The following is a 5,980-nucleotide window of genomic DNA, read 5'->3' as shown; positions in this document are numbered from 1 at the left end:
CCATATAAATGTCTGTGTCCATAGAATCATTTTAACCATTTTGCATTTAAAGTAACTTATATTTGAGCAGCATCTGCTTCGTGGTTGTATAAGCTACGCAGCGGCGGAGTGATCTGCTAGAAAATAGTCCCTCAAAATGCGATTGTTCATGTGATGCAAGGTCAGTTATATTCCAAACATGATTCTATGGACACAGACATTTATGTGGTTAGTCTGGTGTTATAAGTGATTTGCCTCAGGTGCTCTGTGGAGCGGGTCACACTGTTTTTAATGCAGGCTAGCTGATACCATAGAAATGCACTAGCCTTGCATTAGCCTAGCGCCACGAAACACTTCAAATATAAGAACTGCATGAATTACAAAAAAAATATCTCCAGGTACCAGCAACACTCTGGATAACTAGGAAATGAGGCCCTATGTCAAAAATCCGAAAAATATCTGAAAAATGTCCCCGAAACTAGTTTACTGAGCTGATCTGCATCTGTGATGATGTGAAACTTCCCCTTTCTCCGTCTCAGAGTCGTGGACCTGAGATTTTGTCATTGAAATTGTGATTTTAATCAAGACATTACATATAAACAGCCCATTTGTTGATTGAATACAGCAAAGCAGAAAAAGACGGACAGTTTTTTCACTAGCAGCGAGGATTAAAAAGCTGCCCAATTCGTGAAAACAAATAAAAACTCGCTGGTTTACAGAGACCACACTCACCAGACAGGACGCGCAGATAGATTTGTTGATTGTCCCAGGCAAACGTGTTTTCAGTGGTCGTCACTCCACATTGGTATGTCCCGGAGTCCTCCTCTGTGAGGTTGTGGAGCGTCAGAGAACAGTCAGGATTCAGGGTCAGTCTGGAGGATCTGGGAATGTTCTCAATCCTCCCATTCTTAATCAAGGGAAAATGAGTCACTGTCCAATAATACCAGTCCACATCAGAGCATTTTGGCCCATGATCTTTGAACGTCTCACAGGACAGAGTGATGTTTTCTCCCGTTGTGTGGTTATGGATTTGCTGCGACCGGACTCCTGTGAACATCCAACAAATAACGAATCAATTATTTAGAAAGATGCAACAAATCAGCAAAATCTGTTACTGAAACTAAAAGACTAACCTGCTCCCTGACCTATTTTAATGCTGTTTAGACTCTTGAATAAACCAAAACTGAGCAGGATTTCCTTTTATTTTATCACACTACTATTGTAAATACTGAGAATTGAGACACCTCACTTTAATGTCTTTCATTTGATCATCAACAAAACCCTTAGTAGCAGAGAAACCCTCTTCATTTCTAGGTGTGTCGTTTCCTGTCTCAGAGCAAATATTCTCTGTACGACATTAATGAACTGATCAAACTAATCCAAAACACTGAGGTCAGTCAGAATCCACAGCTCACCTTCAAACTGCAGCAGAGCCACGTTCAGCAGGACGAGAGCCGTCAGTAAATCCATCTTTTTTAGTTTTTAGACTCTTCAAACGTCTCTTCTTAAGCGACTGCTCAACGACGGCCTCTTCCTGTTCAGGTGTCGCCATCGCCACTTTCTCTGACGCCCAAAAGAACTTCCTCAAACGTGTTGGACAAATAACAGCACTTTGACAACACGTTTGTCTTTTTAACATTAACATTTAAAATCTAATTGTGCTAAATGTGCAACTTCAGAGCAAAACACATGTTTCAGAGTGACGAGTCTCACGACGACATCCAGACCACAGCTCACACTCAACACTCGTTAACTGTCTTTACTGGTTCTTCTTCCAACTATTTTCATGGCACATTAGTGAATTATAGCTGTCGGCTCTGGAGAACATTGAGGTGACTGGTTTGGCGACTTCATACATGTTTCTCAGAGCCGGTGCTGGCCCTTCTGGGGCCCTAAGCAACAATCCACACGGGGCCCCACAGTTCGCATCCCATGGCTATTGGACGAAGAGCGAATCCATTTACGGTAAAAACAGTCCCACTGAGCAGTGCAGGGCAGAAGGGGAACAGAATGACCGCAATGCAGGCCCTGGCCCCTGTGTGAGAACCACTCATTTAGGACAACTATAGTCTATTTCCCCACATTTTAAAATGGTATATGGCAAATGGTCACATTCTCTCACCTCTGGTCCCTGACCTGCAGTTTGGGAACCGCTGATTTAAAACTAACTGAAACCTGCATGTAGCACTCATGGTGCTGTCTGTAGCCTTATGTAGTGGAGGATGGACTGAAGGGATCACCGGGCCAGGGCAGATAGATTCCAGATTTGGAGGAGCTGAGGGTGTGCAACATCAGAGGATACGCACACTATTATGCACAACGGGAACACAACTGGCACGCTTTGAAAAATACCCTCAAAAATGGTAAAGTCCATTCAACGTTTGTTTAAGTCCTTCAATGTTCGTTTTGTCTCAATGTCCGTTCGAAACTGTAACCAGTCGGGTAAACTAGGGCTGAAACGACTAATCGACGACTAATCGATTATTTAAACTATTTTAGTAATCGAGCAAAAATTACATAAAAATGTAGTATTTTTGATGAAAACCTACTTTGTTTATATAGTTAGGGTCTGTGTAAATTTGTTCCATTGTAAATGTCATGAATAGAGCCTCCAACAAACATGTCTCTTTAGTTTACTCCATCAACACATCTTCAAGCAGCGCCACTTAAGCTGTCTGACCACAGAGAATAAGCCTGTGAGTTTTAGACTGTGGCTGTGCACATTCAGAGAACCACAGTTACTGTAAGAAATTAGATATAAATAGCCCATTTGTTCATTTAACACAGCAAAAAACGAAACACTGCAACGCTTAACCTCTTAACCCCCACCTTAACCGAGCACATTTTCTAAAAAATGGATCGAGCCAGGTTTACATTTATGTTTTTTTTTATTTAATTATAATTGGTAAGTTCGTCACAAATATTTTATCAGAGGGATTTGTCAAAAAAAAAAAGTGTTACCCATTGGTTGCAGTGCAGAATGATGTGGAGCGTATAGTCCATTATGTGGACGTTGTATCTTTTTAAATTATTTGTCGGTGATGTAACTTCCTGGTTGTTTCCTATATGCAAGAGTCACGTGACTTCTGTTCTTGTTCACATGGACAGAGATGGTTTGTAAAAACTGACATGTTATTGTGAGACAGAGCTGGTATTGGCTTGTTGCTCGTGTCGCAGCCGAGGCTTAACTTAAATCAAAATGTAGCTACTTTAATAATTACCAACCTTGGATTCTGGGCCCAAGGAACCACAATTATTTGTTTACAGGGTCGCAGGTTCGAGGGGAGCATGAAAATGGACAGACAAAGCAAAAGTTATATAAAATATAATTTATTTTAGTTTTATAGAAAAAGCATTTTTGTTCAATTTATAAGTCTACTTTAAAATCGTTTGTTAACACCCAAAACCGCATTCACACTCATTCGTATCCACATCCACCCAAACAATGAATAAAATAAAACAAAATTTAATAATCCTACACACAATCCCGCAATGTGGCGCTCAGGGCCAAGCTCCACAACTTGGAGACCAGGATAGGAACGAAGTATTACAGCAGCTGTTGCGTATTAGGGCCACGCGATGGCTTGACCAGCGGGGGGCGCACTCAGGTGCGGGAGCCCTCGCGCCCTGGTCAGTTCAGTTCAGTTCGTACGCAGCTTTAACTTGTGCGCCGGGTGGGCGCTTACTTTAACCAAGCGACCTGCAGATCGAAGCGACCACGACCATATGAAAAGGGGAGGTAGGAACAGGATCCTATGAAAATATGACTTGTTTTAGAAGGAGAAGCAGCATACATTTGTTTCCTGGAAGAGCTGTGAAAACATACCGTCACTTGAAGCTCTCCGCACACGATTCGCCCGGTCCTCTCAATACGACCGCGTTGCACAGCATACGCACAGCGAGGAAAAGCCCCCACGCCACAGCCCACGGGGACGGCAGGTAGAGCACGCGCACGGCAGAGGCGTGAGCTCAAGAAGACGCCAACATGCTAGAAACAGCACGGTTTTGGGACAGATCGAACTAGATTTAATGAACGAAAACCACACGGAAACTTACCAATGACGCATACGGCGAAAGCGTGGTTCAGTTGCGCGGCCTCACGCCTTGTGCAAACGCGTGTTTGGCACGAGACGCCGGCCAAACGCAGCAGCTCCGTCCCCAGGCTAAGCTACGTGACGTCAGAGGCGAAAAGGAGGGCTGAAGGTGAGTTGTGCCCCTAATATAGCATCGGGTCTAGCGGTGATTGGTTTGCCAGCAGAAGTGCGTACAACTACACTCGGTATGGCTATGCTAGTTCCTCTGACCTGAAGTTGTGAGTGCTGTACTTCCTGTCTGTTTTCTTTTCCTTGAATAATGATCATATTGTGTAAAGATTATGTTGTGGGCAGTGAGTTCCCGGAAGATGATCATTTACTGAATGTTCAAATCTTGATGTAAAGAGTTCAGATCGGAGACACCTGTGATCATAAAGGATTGATAGATTGTCTTGAAGCTAAAGGCTAACATGCTATGAAAACAATGGAATAAAAGGCACTATTTCAAATTGTATAATGCATGAAATTAATGTTAGCCTTTAGCTTCAAGACAAACTCACTGATCCTTATAAACATAGACGTCTCCTCTACGGAAATATTTACACTGTAGCAACTCGCTAACCTGCAGGAAGTGATCATCTACCAGGAACTCACTGTCCACCCGTTATTATTATAGATCCATGTGTCCACCACAGAACCTGTAGGAAAGACGAGGATTCGAACGGGTCGAAGCTAATCTTAATGGAAATAAATATGAACAGGAAGTACTAGTGCCCACAACTTCAGCTCAGAGGAACTAGCGTAGCCACATTGTGCAACAAGCGAATTAAAGTCCCAAGCTTCAACAGGAGTGGGTCGTGAACTGTGTACAACAACAAAAACACAACAAAAAACAAGCTTTCCATTCATTGCACATGTTTTAATTGGTGAAAAAACAAACAACACCTACAGTAACTCATTTTACGTTTTCTTTTGCTGCTGCTAAATCCTTTACATTTGCAGAATCCACTTAAATAGCTTTAAACTATCTCTAATTCAGTTTCCTACAAAGTCTTTATTGCTCGACAGCTCCATAAATAACTCAAACAGAAGCCGCTCCTTCTGGTTTTCAGTCCGTTGCAGGTTTGTGGACATTACTGTAGATGGCGCTGTGGTTTGAGTCTGATCCGGTCTTCACATTCACAGCAGAGTAAGTCACGAAGTCCTCCTGATTCACCTGCGACGCCGGATACAAGAGAAGACCTTCAAAAGCAGGAACGTGCCACAAAATAAAGCAAAATAAAGACTCCGTACTTTTCCCTGTCTCTGAGCTCTGGGTTTCTGGAGGTCGATTGTCGCGTAAGTCACATTGTTCTCTGGATCAGCCTGGACAGAGAGAGAAACTGTTAAAAAACCTCTGAACCCCCGCCTGAACCGAGCACGTTTTACCCAAATCTAAAAGCTTCTTGGAAAAAAAAACCTGCAGCTGAAACAGTAAAGCTCTGATCAAACTGTCTGACATGTAAACTCACCACGTGGTCCGTCATCTGTTGATCATCTGCAGAAGAAACAATATTGAACAGGTCAATTATTTACAAACTTGATGCACATTTTAACAATGAAAATGCCTGATTTGTTTATGTTTCGTACCTTCGGTGTCTTCGATAGTTTGTGAGGAGTTTCTTTTGGATTTTATTTTGAAAACCACCACAGCAGCTACAGCCAGGAGCACCAGCACAGAGGCCCCTGCAGCCGAGGCCACGGAGACCAACCAGGAGCTTTGGGTAGGACCTGAGGAATCTACTGCAAAAGTATTCACAGGAACTGGAAGATTAGCATTTTATTTTTTCAAGAATTCAAACACTGCGACGGACGGACATGTTTGATTAAACGTCATGGTCGACGTTTAATCAAACATGACGTTTGTGAAGGTGGTTTGTAGTGTTGGATCAAAGTGTTTTGTCGACTAAAATGTTTCACCTATATTT

At 42.7% G+C, this 5,980-nt stretch overlaps 1 long non-coding RNA gene across 1 annotated transcript; it reads right to left on the bottom strand.

Annotated features, from left to right (window-relative positions):
- Nucleotides 1–4,993: 4,993 nt before the first annotated feature.
- On the bottom strand, nt 4,994–5,774 carry LOC306975362. The gene is made up of 4 exons (XR_013793695.1): nt 5,643–5,774; nt 5,525–5,550; nt 5,307–5,378; nt 4,994–5,229 (listed from the first exon to the last, which is right to left on the bottom strand). It is a non-coding gene; the product is annotated as an uncharacterized lncRNA (long non-coding RNA).
- Between the last annotated feature and the right edge of the window lie 206 nt (nt 5,775–5,980).

Source organism: Gobius niger (assembly GCF_951799975.1).
Source record: "Gobius niger genome assembly, chromosome: 15".
In the NCBI taxonomy this organism is placed as follows: domain Eukaryota; kingdom Metazoa; phylum Chordata; class Actinopteri; order Gobiiformes; family Gobiidae; genus Gobius; species Gobius niger.
This window is presented reverse-complemented; position numbering and strand designations above follow the sequence as displayed.